Source organism: Pecten maximus, chromosome 9, assembly GCF_902652985.1.
Source record: "Pecten maximus chromosome 9, xPecMax1.1, whole genome shotgun sequence".
NCBI lineage: Eukaryota > Metazoa > Mollusca > Bivalvia > Pectinida > Pectinidae > Pecten > Pecten maximus.
Window position 1 is genome coordinate 41489253 of NC_047023.1, and position 16654 is coordinate 41505906.

At 37.7% G+C, this 16654-nt stretch overlaps 1 protein-coding gene across 1 annotated transcript in view; it reads right to left on the minus strand.

Moving 5' to 3' along the window:
• The window catches only part of LOC117335232 (ceramide glucosyltransferase-like), a 70886-nt gene extending 56664 nt beyond the window's left edge, over positions 1-14222 (minus strand). Inside the window, exon 1 of the mRNA XM_033895222.1 lies at positions 14114-14222. The gene's annotated coding sequence lies outside the window, so the exon portion shown is untranslated. The remainder of the gene's footprint in view (positions 1-14113) is intronic.
• Positions 14223-16654: the final 2432 nt, after the last annotated feature.

Consider the following 16654-nt stretch of genomic DNA (forward strand, 5'->3'; position numbering starts at 1 on the left):
GACAGGATTATAAGATAGGTGCGATTTCTAGGTCAATTCATTCATGGAAATCAAAGGATTTAATACCAACTGGCCTTCAGCAGGGATCATCCCTGTCACTATCAAACATAAGTGACATAATATCTATAATAAAGCAGATTTCCACAAAAGAAAAAGAAATTGTTCATGAAATTAATTAGGGCATTTTGCAATCTTCATCATGTTAAGAAGAACTCATAAACATTAAAATGTTACATTTTGACAAAAGTTTTTTCCTCTTTTAACCATATTAATAAAGCATTTTTTTTAATTTCAAAATGGTGACATGAGAAGATTTCTTTAATCAGCACATATTCTTAACCTGTTTGTGTTAGCAATTAGGGCGTTATGTAACATAGTCAAATGTACGTATACCTACCTTACAACAGACTATTAACACAGACAAACATACCCACTTTACAACAGACAAGTACCACAGACAAACAAACCCACCTTACAACAGACAAGTACCACAGACAAACAAACCCACCTTACAACAGACTAGTAACAGACATACCCACCTTACAACAGACAAGTACCACAGACAAACATACCCACCTTACAACAGACAAGTACCACAGACAAACAAACCCACCTTACAACAGACTAGTAACAAAAATGTACCCACCTTATAACAGACTAGTAACAGACAAACAAACCCACCTTACAACAGACTAGTAACACAGACATACCACCTTACAACAGACTAGTAACACAGACAAACATACCCACCTTACAACAGACTAGTAACACAGACAAACCCACCTTACAACAGACTAGTAACAGACAAACCCACCTTACAACAGACTAGTAACAGACATACCCACCTTACAACAGACTAGTAACACAGACAAACCCACCTTACAACAGACTAGTAACACAGACAAACCCATCTTACAACAGACTAATAACACAGACATACCCACCTTACAACAGACTAGTAACAGACAAACCCACCTTACAACAGACTAGTAACAGACATACCCACCTTACAACAGACTAGTAACAGACAAACCCACCTTACAACAGACTAGTAACAGACAAACCCACCTTACAACAGACTAGTAACAGACATACCACCTTACAACAGACTAGTAACAGACAAACCCACCTTACAACAGACTAGTAACAGACAAACCCACCTTACAACAGACTAGTAACAGACATACCCACCTTACAACAGACTAGTAACACAGACAAACCCACCTTACAACAGACTAGTAACACAGACAAACCCACCTTACAACAGACTAGTAACAGATAAACCCACCTTACAACAGACTAATAACACAGACAAACCCACCTTACAACAGACTAGTAACACAGACATACCCACCTTACAACAGACTAGTAACACAGACATACCCACCTTACAACAGACTAGTAACACAGACATACCCACCTTACAACAGACTAGTAACAGACAAACCCACCTTACAACAGACTAGTAACACAGACATACCCACCTTACAACAGACTAGTAACACAGATAAACCCACCTTACAACAGACTAGTAACACAGACAAACATACCACCTTACAACAGACTAGTAACAGACAAACCCACCTTACAACAGACTAGTAACACAGACATACCCACCTTACAACAGACTAGTAACACAGACAAACCCACCTTACAACAGACTAGTAACACAGACAAACCCACCTTACAACAGACTAGTAACAGACATACCCACCTTACAACAGACTAGTAACACAGACAAACCCACCTTACAACAGACTAGTAACAGACAAACCCACCTTACAACAGACTAGTAACACAGACATACCCACCTTACAACAGACTAGTAACAGACAAACCCACCTTACAACAGACTAGTAACACAGACATACCCACCTTACAACAGACTAGTAACCGACAAACCCACCTTACAACAGACTAGTAACAGACATACCCACCTTACAACAGACTAGTAACACAGACAAACCCACCTTACAACAGACTAGTTACACAGACAAACCCACCTTACAACAGACTAGTAACACAGACAAACCCACCGTACAACAGACTAGTAACACAGACATAACCCAACTTACAACAGACTACAGACTAGTAACAGACAAACCCACCTTACAACAGACTAGTAACATACATACCCACCTTACAACAGACTAGTAACACAGACAAACCCACCTTACAACAGACTAGTAACACAGACAAACCCACCTTACAACAGACTAGTAACAGATAAACCCACCTTACAACAGACTAATAACAGACAAACCCACCTTACAACAGACTAGTAACACAGACATACCCACCTTACAACAGACTAGTAACACAGACATACCCACCTTACAACAGACTAGTAACAGACAAACCCACCTTACAACAGACTAGTAACACAGACATACCCACCTTACAACAGACTAGTAACAGACAAACCCACCTTACAACAGACTAGTAACAGACATACCCACCTTACAACAGACTAGTAACACAGACAAACCCACCTTACAACAGACTAGTAACACAGACAAACCCACCTTACAACAGACTAGTAACACAGACATACCCACCTTACAACAGACTAGTAACAGACAAACCCACCTTACAACAGACTAGTAACACAGACAAACATACCACCTTACAACAGACTAGTAACAGACAAACCCACCTTACAACAGACTAGTAACACAGACAAACCCACCTTACAACAGACTAGTAACAGACAAACCCACCTTACAACAGACTAGTAACACAGACATACCCACCGTACAACAGACTAGTAACACAGACATACCCACCTTACAACAGACTAGTAACACAGACAAACCCACCTTACAACAGACTAGTAACACAGACATACCCACCTTACAACAGACTAGTAACAGACAAACCCACCTTACAACAGACTAGTAACAGACAAACCCACCTTACAACAGACTAGTAACACAGACAAACATACCAACCTTACAACAGACTAGTAACAGACATACCCACCTTACAACAGACTAGTAACACAGACAAACCCACCTTACAACAGACTAGTAACACAGACAAACATACCAACCTTACAACAGACTAGTAACACAGACAAAAATATCAACCTTACAACAGACTAGTAACAGATAAACCCACCTTACAACAGACTAATAACACAGACAAACCCACCTTACAACAGACTAGTAACACAGACATACCCACCTTACAACAGACTAGTAACACAGACATACCCACCTTACAACAGACTAGTAACAGACAAACCCACCTTACAACAGACTAGTAACACAGACATACCCACCTTACAACAGACTAGTAACAGACAAACCCACCTTACAACAGACTAGTAACAGACATACCCACCTTACAACAGACTAGTAACACAGACAAACCCACCTTACAACAGACTAGTAACACAGACAAACCCACCTTACAACAGACTAGTAACACAGACATACCCACCTTACAACAGACTAGTAACAGACAAACCCACCTTACAACAGACTAGTAACACAGACAAACATACCACCTTACAACAGACTAGTAACAGACAAACCCACCTTACAACAGACTAGTAACACAGACAAACCCACCTTACAACAGACTAGTAACAGACAAACCCACCTTACAACAGACTAGTAACACAGACATACCCACCGTACAACAGACTAGTAACACAGACATACCCACCTTACAACAGACTAGTAACACAGACAAACCCACCTTACAACAGACTAGTAACACAGACATACCCACCTTACAACAGACTAGTAACAGACAAACCCACCTTACAACAGACTAGTAACAGACAAACCCACCTTACAACAGACTAGTAACACAGACAAACATACCAACCTTACAACAGACTAGTAACAGACATACCCACCTTACAACAGACTAGTAACACAGACAAACCCACCTTACAACAGACTAGTAACACAGACATACCCACCTTACAACAGACTAGTAACAGACAAACCCACCTTACAACAGACTAGTAACAGACATACCCACCTTACAACAGACTAGTAACACAGACAAACCCACCTTACAACAGACTAGTAACACAGACAAACCCACCTTACAACAGACTAGTAACACAGACATACCCACCTTACAACAGACTAGTAACAGACAAACCCACCTTACAACAGACTAGTAACACAGACAAACATACCACCTTACAACAGACTAGTAACAGACAAACCCACCTTACAACAGACTAGTAACACAGACAAACCCACCTTACAACAGACTAGTAACAGACAAACCCACCTTACAACAGACTAGTAACACAGACATACCCACCGTACAACAGACTAGTAACACAGACATACCCACCTTACAACAGACTAGTAACACAGACAAACCCACCTTACAACAGACTAGTAACACAGACATACCCACCTTACAACAGACTAGTAACAGACAAACCCACCTTACAACAGACTAGTAACAGACAAACCCACCTTTACAACAGACTAGTAACACAGACAAACATACCAACCTTACAAACAGACTAGTAACAGACATACCCACCTTACAACAGACTAGTAACACAGACAAACCCACCTTACAACAGACTAGTAACACAGACAAACATACCAACCTTACAACAGACTAGTAACACAGACAAAAATACCAACCTTACAACAGACTAGTAACACAGACAAACCCACCTTACAACAGACTAGTAACACAGACAAACCCACCTTACAACAGACTAGTAACACAGACAAACCCACCTTACAACAGACTAGTAACACAGAAATACATACCCACCTTACAACAGACTAGTAACACAGACATACCCACCTTACAACAGACTAGTAACACAGACATACCCACCTTACAACAGACTAGTAACACAGACATACCCACCTTACAACAGACTAGTAACACAGACATACCCACCTTACAACAGACTAGTAACAGACATACCCACCTTACAACAGACTAGTAACAGACATACCCACCTTACAACAGACTAGTAACAGACATACCCACCTTACAACAGACTAGTAACACAGACATACCCACCTTACAACAGACTAGTAACACAGACAAACCCACCTTACAACAGACTAGTAACACAGACAAACCCACCTTACAACAGACTAGTAACACAGACAAACCCACCTTACAACAGACTAGTAACACAGACAAACCCACCTTACAACAGACTAGTAACACAGACATACCCACCTTACAACAGACTAGTAACACTGACAAACCCACCTTACCACAACTAGTAACACAGACATACCCACCTTACAACAGACTAGTAACAGACAAACCCACCTTACAACAGACTAGTAACAGACAAACCCACCTTACAAACAGACTAGTAACACAGACAAACTACCACCTTACAACAGACTAGTAACACAGACAACCAACCCACCTTATAACAGACTAGTAACACCAGACATACATACCCACCTTACAACATGACTAGTAACACAGACATACCCTAACTTACAACAGACTAGTAACACAGACATACCCACCCTTACCCACAGACTAGTAACACCAGACACTAACCAACTTACAACAGACTAGAACACTAGACATACCCTACCTTACAACAGGACTAGTAACACAGGACATCCACCTTACAACAGACTAGTAAACAGACAAACCCACCTGACAACATGACTAGTAAACAGAATACCCACCTTACAACAGACTAGTAACACAGACAAACCACCTATACAACGACTAGTAACACAGACAAACACCACCTTACAACAGACTAGTAACAGACAACAGCCACCTTACAACAACTAGTAACCAGACAAACCCACCTTACAACAGACTAGTAACAGACAAACCCACCTTACAACAGACTAGTAACAGACAACCCCCTTACAACAGACTAGTAACAGACAAACCCACCTTACAACAGACTAGTAACACAGACAAACCCACCTTACAACAGACTAGTAACACAGACAAACCCACCTTACAACAGACTAGTAACACAGACATACCACCTTACAACAGACTAGTAACAGACAAACCCACCCTACAACAGACTAGTAACAGACAAACATACCACCTTACAACAGACTAGTAACAGACAAACCCACCCTACAACAGACTAGTAACAGACAAACATACCACCTTACAACAGACTAGTAACAGACAAACCCACCCTACAACAGACTAGTAACAGACAAACATACCACCTTACAACAGACTAGTAACAGACAAACCCACCTTACAACAGACTAGTAACAGACAAACAAACCCACCTTACAACAGACTAGTAAGTGATATATGGCTTTTAACCAGTTGTAATACACAGACAATTACCTTCCTGGTAGCTATGAACATTTCCGAGCATTTGAGAATAGTATGTATTCCACATATACACAACTGTATATCTTACATTCAACTATGCATCCAATTTTCACAATCTACCTGACTTTCTGATTAAATACGGCCTGATGCTTCGATAAATTCAATTCAATTCTCATATCAATGTTAACGCATAATTTATTGTAAGGTTAACTGTTATTGAAAATAGTACGACCATGTGAGAAAAACATCTGATTTTCTTTCTTTTGGAAATCATATTTCATATATATCTAAAACATACTTAAAGGTTGGAGCTTTTACTTTAGGTTCTATACTTTCCATGGGGGAATTAACACATGTTCAATTTCACTTTTTCAGTTCCATCCAGGCCAACAAGAGTAATTGAAATAAGTTAATGTAACTTGTTTCGCAATTGTTATAAAATGTAAATTTCATCTAAATTCTTAAGAGTCCAGACGAGGGCTGAGTAGGATAATAACATTTGATAAATGATACACAAAAGCAATATAATTCAAATGCTCAGTTTTACAATTATTATATACCAGGTATATGTTTGGCTTACATGGAAATGTTCCCGCTCTATTCAGGGTGTATCCAAGTTTTGATTTACATCTTGATTTATTCATGGACATGTGGAATCAATTATATAAATAAATTGAGGATTCCTGGACCTTTCAGTAATCCCTAGCGGTCAGTTGTGGAACTTTTAGTAATCCCCAGTGGTCAGTTGGCAAAATAGAACTTTTTTATTGCAGGTGAGATTTACATAGAAATGCAAACAGCAGAACATGCTGGTTAAGTCAAATAAAACAGTACCTAAGTTATATCATGGTTTTTTAAAACATATCTGTGATGTACCATGCCTTAAGTTTGTACCCTCACTAATTAATCAGGCAAAACAAAATAAATTTTTTATTTTTCATTATCCTAAATTCCTAATGACAATATTTTCAAAAAAGCAATGCTAAGGTCATTATCATCCTCTATATAACACTAATGAAATTAATTTTACCTCACTACCAACCCTAAATCTTTACTGAAGTCATGATCATCCTCTATATAACCCTGATTAAATCAATTTTACCTCACTACCAACCCTAAATCTTTACTGAAGTCATAATCATCCCCGATATAACCCTGATTAAATCAATTTTATCTCACTACCAACCCTAAATCTTTACTGAAGTCATAATCATCCTCTATATAACCCTGATTAAATCAATTTTACCTCACTACCAACCCTAAATCTTTACTGAAGTCATTATCATCCTCTATATATATATATATAACCCTGATTAAATCAATTTTATCTCACTACCAACCCTAAATCTTTACTGAAGTCATAATCATCCCCGATATAACCCTGATTAAATCAATTTTACCTCACTACCAACCCTAAATCTTTACTGAAGTCATTATCATCCCCTATATAACCCTGATTAAATCAATTTTACCTCACTACCAACCCTAAATCTTTACTGAAGTCATAATCATCCTCTATATATATATATATAACCCTGATTAAATCAATTTTACCTCACTACCAACCCTAAATCTTTACTGAAGTCATTATCATCCTCTATATAACCCTGATGAAATTAATTTTACCTCACTACCAACCCTAAATCTTTACTGAAGTCATTATCATCCTCTATATAACCCTGATTAAATCAATTTTACCTCACTACCAACCCTAAATCTTTACTGAAGTCATAATCATCCTCTATATAACCCTGATGAAATTAATTTTACCTCACTACCAACCCTAAATCTTTACTGAAGTCATGATCATCCTTTATATAACCCTGATGAAATTAATTTTACCTCACTACCAACCCTAAATCCTTCAAACATATCTGTGGAATCTACACAGAAATATGGATATTCTATCAAATGACTTCCACCTACCCTAGAATCCATGCCATACAGATTTGAGCTAAGATAGGTAAATCATCATTACTAGAATTATACCTAGCTATATCATAGACAATGAACTTCCCTCACCTGTCCTGTGTGTTTACAGTGCCTTACTAATCAATAAAAACACCCATAATACAGAACACCATATATGCTAATGGCAGTTTCTTTTATTGGTATGTGATTGTCCTAACTAAAGCCAGATTACTTTTGTGATACCTGGTTTATCAACTTAGGTGTTAGGCTGTCACCAGGTTTCCAATATGGTATGAGTCTGACTGTCCCTGCGGGTATTTCCCTGGAAGGGCCATTGATATAGCTATGATTGATTTTTTGTTGACTTTCATGGAGATGGTATCATATGTAGGGTGACAGGCTAAATTGATTTATCCAGAGACCAAACTGACATTCCCTGATAGCCATCAACATCACCCAATCTTTTGGGACTTGTGCTATTTAGTGTTATATTATCATTAAGCATGCTCACCATTTCATACTTGCTATTATAGTTATGATTTTCATAAATCAATTCCCTTTATGAATTGAGTGTAGATGAGTGGAATACAAATTTCATCCTATCACATGCAAATTTTCACTGATGTGTAACTTTTTTTTATTTCAATAGCTCTGCAAAAAGACATTAAAGACAGGTGCCCTGACTTAGTAGGCTAATACAATACATACTGAAATTCTCCTTATTGGTAGGAAGCAGTTACTATTTACCAGGCGACATACTCCCCTCTAGGCAAGAATCCATCCTAAAACCACAGGAATAACTTCTCTGAGATCAAAACATAAGACCCTGTCAGGGTCAGAATTACAAGATTTATATAGGGATCAAACATTAGACCCTGTCAGGGTCAGAGGCACTAGTCTTAGGGATGAAACATTGAACCCTGTAAGGGACTGAGTTACTAGACTTAGAGATCAAACATTGGACCCTGTCAGGGTCAGTCACTAGACTAGGGGATCAAACATTAGACCCTGTCAGGGTCAGTCACTAGACTTAGGGATGAAACATTGGACCCTGTCAGGGTCAGTCACTAGACTAGGGGATCAAACATTGAACCCTGTAAGGGACGTAGTTACTGCTGAAGAAAATTCTCCTTAAACAGAAACGTAGTTACTGCTGAAGAAAATTCTCCTTAAACAGCCTCAGTAGTACCTTGGTAGATATTAATCAGGATGATGTGTGCTATCCAGATTGCCAGAGTTCACTGCTTTAATTTATTTTGTCACTCCTTTAGAATGGAACCTTTTTGTTTGTGACTTTGGAAGAAAAAGCTGCATATTTTTTTTAAATTAGCTGAAGTATGAAAATAATGTGTTTTAATTTGCGGGATCCATTAATGACTCCAAAATGCCCTTAGAACCCAGAAAGGTTGTTACAGACGATTCCACAACAGTTCTAATTAGGTCCTCATAATTGTATAAGTAATATTTATGTAAATCCTCACTTTTAATTGATCATTTTGTAACACATTTGAATTTTCATTTCAGCTCCCATAAACAGGATATATACAAAGTACTATAAACAAAGACTGTACAACAATATTTCATTAAAACTAGATACAGCATAAAAATCATTCCTGAAAAATAGCATTACAACATACCAACTAGGCCACCACAGCACCTAAAAAACATCCATTATTCAATGGAAATGAGCAGTCCAAAAATGAATATTCAACTATGAAGCTACTAGTGAGTTTTTCTGTGGACATGACTTCACCAGAACCCAGATGTTGCTCATGTAAATCAGAAAACCCAACAGATTTTATCACTCAGTTCATTTTCATAACTCTTCTAAATCTGATCGAAATGCTGAAACGTTATTGAAGTATTGCTCAACAAGTTACTGAATTTTTAAAACCATAAATGAATACATTTTAAATGCAGCATTTTAAAGTCAATAAAATGCCTACCAATCGATTCTATGTTCACATCTCTAACTACTGAAGTCCATGGTGATATGTGAAAACAATAAAAATTAAATTTGGTCAAATTCAGCTACTTCTATAATTAGAGCTGTAAGGAAAACTGATATTTAAACAATCTGGAAAACATAATCAATATGTTAAATTAAAGGAAAAAACAGAAAGCTTACATAATTGATAAAATAAATCACACAAACCTGTTATGAGTCAGTTGATGTTCATATAGGCAAATACCGGTAAACTGATACACAAGACAACAACACTCACTCTTCCTTTACAGTTTCCTAAGTGTCTGGTCATCCAAAACTAATCAGTATTTGAGATGTGTATGCAGTAAACATTGCTGTATAAGCCAGTAGTCACTTCCGAATTTATCAACACATAAACTATACACATAAATTTAGAGCACTTGCCAGTCTTCAGCAAATATGTGATTTGTTCCATACCAGAAAAAATTCTTCCTCAAATCAAATGTCAGCAAAACTGGACGAGTCTTTATTATCTAGTTTGAATAAGATTATTTTAAATTGCAGAACCTTGCTACATTTCATATGTTTGATAACAACTTTTATTCATTTTATCAAAATAAAATGATGACACTAGTTTATATGAGTTAGCTCATTTAGTTAAATTCAATTCCTTTGCTCAGAAAATAAAATTTCATAATAATAAAAACACTTTAAAGCTATTTCGAATTCTTAGCAAATGGAAAACAACATCAGTTAGAGAAAACTGATAAACAAATATCACATTTTTTTGTCACAAACTCATTTGTCAGAATGCCTGATATGACTGGTCACAGAAAAGTAATGGGTGGGTGGAGAGAATGTCTGCTTTAAGCCAATTTTACTTGTAAGTACACTGTAATGGAATTAACATTTACTCCCTACAGAACTGTAATTACCTGGATACAACCTATTGTGGAGCTTGAAGTCATTCCAGTATCCAACTGAGTGGACTGGTTGGTTGTAGAGATTGTTAACCTCACTTTTAATTGTGTCCCATGCCAGTTTGCTTTGCTATAAAGTGGGTTGATTCTTGGGAAATGTTTGATTTTCAATTTGGTATAAGGCTAAACTCCAGAAATACACATCATGATCTGATATCCCTGGCAAGATTTCAATATTCTAGGGACTTGATTGGTGGGTCAGTAGTCATTAGATCAAGGACCTGATTGGTGTATCAGTAGTCATTAGATCAAGAACCTGATTGGTGGGTCAGTAGTCATTAGATCAAGGACCTGATTGGTTGGTCAGTAGTCATTAGATCAAGGACCTGATTGGTGGGTCAGTAGTCATTAGATCAAGGACTTGATTGGTGGGTCAGTAGTCATTAGATCAAGGACCTGATTGGTGGGTCAGTAGTCATTAGATCAAGGACCTGATTGGTGGGTCAGTAGTCATTAGATCAAGGACCTGATTGGTGGGTCAGTAGTCATCAGATCAAGGACCTGATTGGTGGGTCAGTAGTCATTAGATCAAGGACTTGATTGGTGGGTCAGTAGTCGTTAGATCAAGGACCTGACTGGTGGGTCAGTAGTCATTAGATCAAGGACCTGATTGCTGGGTCAGTAGTCATTAGATCGAGGACCTGATTGGTGGGTCAGTAGTCATTAGATCGAGGACCTGATTGGTGGGTCAGTAGTCATTATATCACAGACCTGATTGGTGGGTCAGTAGTCATTAGATCAAGGACCTGATTGGTGGGTCAGTAGTCATTAGATCAAGGACCTGACTGGTGGGTCAGTAGTCATTAGATCAAGGACCTGATTAGTGGGTCAGTAGTCATTAGATCAAGGACCTGATTAGTGGGTCAGTAGTCATTAGATCAAGGACTTGATTGGTGGGTCAGTAGTCATTAGATCAAGGACCTGATTGGTGGGTCAGTAGTCATTAGATCAAGGACCTGATTGGTGGGTCAGTAGTCATTAGATCGAGGACCTGATTGGTGGGTCAGTAGTCATTAGATCACAGACTTGATTGGTGGGTCAGTAGTCATTAGATCAAGGACTTGATTGGTGGGTCAGTAGTCATTAGATCAAGGACCTGATTGGTGGGTCAATAGTCATTAGATCAAGGACCTCATTGGTGGGTCAGTAGTCATTAGATCAAAGACCTCATTGGTGGGTCAGTAGTCATTAGATCAAGGACCTTATTGGTGGGTCAGTAGTCATTAGATCAAGGACCTAATTGGTGAGTCAGTAGTCATTAGATCAAAGACCTCATTGGTGGGTCAGTAGTCATTAGATCAAGGACCTCATTGGTGGGTCAGTAGTCATTAGATCAAGGACCTCATTGGTGGGTCAGTAGTCATTAGATCAAAGACCTCATTGGTGGGTCAGTAGTCATTAGATCGAGGACCTCATTGGTGGGTCAGTAGTCATTAGATCAAGGACCTGATTGGTGGGTCAGTAGTCATTAGATTTAGGACCTGATTGGTGGGTCAGTAGTCATTAGATCAAGGACCTGCATGACTGGTGGGTCAGTAGTCATTAGATCAAGGACCTGATTGGTGGGTCAGTAGTCATTAGATCAAGGACCTGATTGGTGGGTCAGTAGTCATTAGATTTAGGACCTGATTGGTGGGTCAGTAGTCATTAGATCAAGGACCTGATTGGTGGGTCAGTAGACTCATTAGATCAAGGACCTGATTGGTGGGTCAGTAGTCATTAGATCAAGGACCTGATTGGTGGGTCAGTAGTCATTAGATCAAGGACCTGACTGGTGGGTCAGTAGTCATTAGATCAAGGACCTAATTGGTGGGTCAGTAGTCATTAGATCAAGGACCTAATTGGTGGGTCAGTAGTCATTAGATCAAGGACTTGATTGGTGGGTCAGTAGTCATTAGATCAAGTATGTTGTCTATTCTTGTTGGATGTTCACCTGAACCAGGCCAATATCTGTATGATTTGATGTTGGTTTTTTTTGTTTCAAGTATTTTGTTTTTTCCAATCTAAACCAGGGAGTTTAAATTAACCCTGATTAATAGAAATTGATCATATAGCCTAGGGCAGTGATGAATCTACATGCAAGTCAGGAGTCCTGTACTTAAAGAATTTTGACAGGATGGGGGGGGGTTCTGGAAATGGTTAAATTCAACCTTTGAGAACTAATTGTTTTAGAAATACAGTTGAAAAGGACTAATAAGGTTAAAAAGAAGATTGATCATTGTAAACATAAAGTTTTTCCGAGAATAAAGTCTTGGCACATACTTGCAAAAACGTTCCAACACTTCAATCCAGTTTAATTAAAGCATCTCTTCATCCAGTGCAAAAGTGATGCCCAGAATGGTTTGAAGATAATGAACACCATGTAGTTTGCCAAATGTTAATCAGATTTAAACCATGCCAGATTGAGGTATGAAACCTTATATCAAAGAACTCTGGACAGATAGCTTATCATTTAAAACGAGTCCCAACTACAGGCCTATCTGGCCAGACCTGTACAGTACCCTCAGCTACATGATACATCTGTGTTCAAATATTAATAGATGAACTGTATATCGCTATCATAGAAATAATTATTGGTATTCAATTCAATACACAGTTCTCCTCAGATTTCACTGAATCGCCGATGATTGTACCCAAGAATAGAACCACCTGTCAAAAGCACGTGAGTATCAACTAATCCATAGTCGCATTCCTTCACGGTTTACCTCCCTTGAGTTAACTGGGTCACATCAACACATATAACATAATCTGAATTGATTGGGAGTAAAAATTATGACGACGGAATCATTTATAATGATTCATGGTATATAAATGCGCTCAATCAATCATGCGCCATGAAAAATGACAGACAACTGACCGATCATACGTGACGAAACACGCATCGTCACACCAGTCACAAGTGTGAGCTACCGTGATGTTCCTTGCTTCGTCCTGTTTTAGCTTTTAATGCTACATAAGAAAACTTTTACATAGAAATAAAATAACATAATGCATAAAATACACTTACCTTCAGTTGGATTCAGAAATTAATACTTGATTCGGCCAATTTATGACTGTAACTCCGAATATTTGACGCACGGCAAAATTATCCACGCTTATTTACAATGACAACACTGCAACCGGGCTGAATTTCGACTGGACTCTGATTGGCTGATTTTAAGCTTACCTGTAATCTCGTTTTCGAGTTGACGTTCTATGCTACTTTCATTTTGTCCATCTGGAAAAATTTCGACTAATTGTAATGTTGTAGACCTGCTGTCTTACTGTCAACCATCAAGCACACACTTAGGTATTTTAATAATGCATTATCCTAAAACAGATTGAACTATAGTTAATCTAACCATAGGCACTTTTATCTGGTAGATATTAACTCTTTAAGATATTGAATTTTAGCTCTGGGTGTTTATTACTGGTACAAGTGCCTATATGGTCTAAGTGCAATCGCTGATTTTTTGTGTCGCTTGAAAAAGGCGACATATTTTCAAGCGACATATAGGTATCACTATGTCGGCGGCGGCGGCGTCCGCACAATGGTTTCTGTTTGATAACTGGCATTGAGTTCCCTTGGGCCAATCAAACTTCACAGTGCTTCCTTACCAAAAGTACTTGCTTGGGATTGCTTTTCATGTTCAAAGATCAAGGTCATTGTTACTATTAATAGAAAATTGGTTTCCATGTTATAACTAAAGTTTTCCTTAGTAATCAGGCTCAAACTTCATACAGTGCTTCCTTACCAAAAGTGCTTGCTTAGATTGCTTTTCAGGTTCAATGTCAAAGGTCATTGTTACTATAAATAGAAAATAGGTTTGCTTGCAATAACTTGAGATCCATTGGGCCTATTAAACGTAAACATGATGCATTGCTTTTTACAGGAAGTGCTTGCTTGGGATTGCTTTTCAGGTTTGAAGATCAAGGTCAAGGTCACTGTAAATGAATTGAAAATCTGTCCAGTTCCCTTTGGGGTTAATCAACCTAAAACTTCATATAGTGCTTACTGGTTTCTGTATGAAAACCACTTAAATTTTGCATGAAACTTGTTTTCATTTGCTGAGATTGAAACATCTTCATATATGTACTTTGAATTGCTTACTTTTAGTTATGGAGATGGGAATGCACTAGATTTAGTGAAAAAACATGTTTCTCTTAATGTCACATACCTGTTAATATCATGTTTTTGTCTGACAAATGCAACTTAATATAAAGAGGAATGCACTGTATCATTTGTGAGTTCCTTCATTGCATGGGAATCCATCCGGCAAACCATTACACTTGGAATACATACAATGAATATCCAAGCTTTTTTAAAAAATCATCTAGCTTGCTGCGCAGGCGACACATCCACTTCCTTGGAATTCTTGGTTTTTAAGAATTTATTTTCTTCTTTTTAACTATGACAGACTAAATAATAAACAATTAAGTCAAAAGAGAGAGAATAAAAAAGTATGTATCTGATAACTGTTAAAAGCTTATTATGTACATGTATATATGTAATTAATCATTTCTAAAGGAATGGGCATTTATAATGTTGATGTAACTTGTGCCTAATCCTTTTGCTTTATGGCAATGAAATATGTTTAAATTAAACATGAAATAATATCCTACATATATAACGCTATATGTAGAATTTATCAAAAGTTTTTTACAAAGTTTGATACATTATGAGATGAAATGACATATGCCTATGTAAAACATTTATATTTCTATGCAAGTGAACAAAATGAGCACAATTAACAAAATGTGCCCATTTTAAATCAGTTTACAACTAATCAAATTGACAGAACCTAAAGATGCAATAGTATGTGAGAAAAAATGTGCATTTTAAATTGTGTAAATGCTTAAGATTATAAGTGCTATTTACCATAATTTTTTTGTGCTGAATTTGCTCGTCATTTTCTCAACCGTGTTCAATTTTTAACAGGGTGGTTCTCAATTTTTTATGAAATTTCATGGTTCTATACCTAACCTCTTTGATCAAGTCCAACCACCCAAAGGTTCACCTTTTCTTTGGAAGTTGTTTCAACTCTTTCATATTGTTCCAATCACCCACATGTTTGTCTAACCCGAGATTGCTGAAGCTTTCCTCGAGATGTTGTTTCACCTTTATTATACAATGTTCCAATCACCCAGATGTCCGTCTATCCTGAATCGTGTAGGCTTTCCTCAAAGTGCCATTCATGATCTTACGATCATCCAGAAGTTTGTCTTTGAACCAAGCTCTCAAACTATGTTTTTAAGAATCCAGAAACCCTGGAGACGACTCCAGACCATGAGGTTTATATCTATGGCATCAGAGCTTTTAGCTGACACTTGACTTTTAACATTTTTCAGAAGTCAAATCAATAGTCAATCTTATCTAAGGAAACAAAAAACATTTTCAAGGGTCTATTGGAAACTGGAAGAGAAGAGTCACATCATAGGGAATGTAAAATCAGAACAAATACACATATCTCGTGTCTTTTTGATGTACGATACATATACCAATCACAGGGACTTGTGAATTTGGATAAATGCACTTGAAGACACACCGACTTTCTTTCAATCTCTGTGC